Source organism: Penaeus monodon, chromosome 24, assembly GCF_015228065.2.
Source record: "Penaeus monodon isolate SGIC_2016 chromosome 24, NSTDA_Pmon_1, whole genome shotgun sequence".
Lineage (NCBI taxonomy): Eukaryota > Metazoa > Arthropoda > Malacostraca > Decapoda > Penaeidae > Penaeus > Penaeus monodon.
This window is the reverse complement of record NC_051409.1, coordinates 30032551-30032779: the sequence shown is the minus strand read 5'-3', so window position 1 is coordinate 30032779 and position 229 is coordinate 30032551.

Here is a 229-nt window from a genome sequence, read left to right as displayed (position 1 = left end):
AAAGTGGTGTGTGAAAAAATAAACAAATTTAAAATATTAAAAAGATAAATTATTCAAAAAGAACTGGAAATTTAGTAATAACAGATTTCAGGTTTGTTTAAAAAAAAAATATCTATTGTTTTAAAAAAACTTCCTTGAAAAAATTTTAGAAAATACAGATAAAGAAATGCAGGTTAAAACGGACCCTTCAAAAAATAGGTTTACAATTACATATATACCTTTTTAAAAG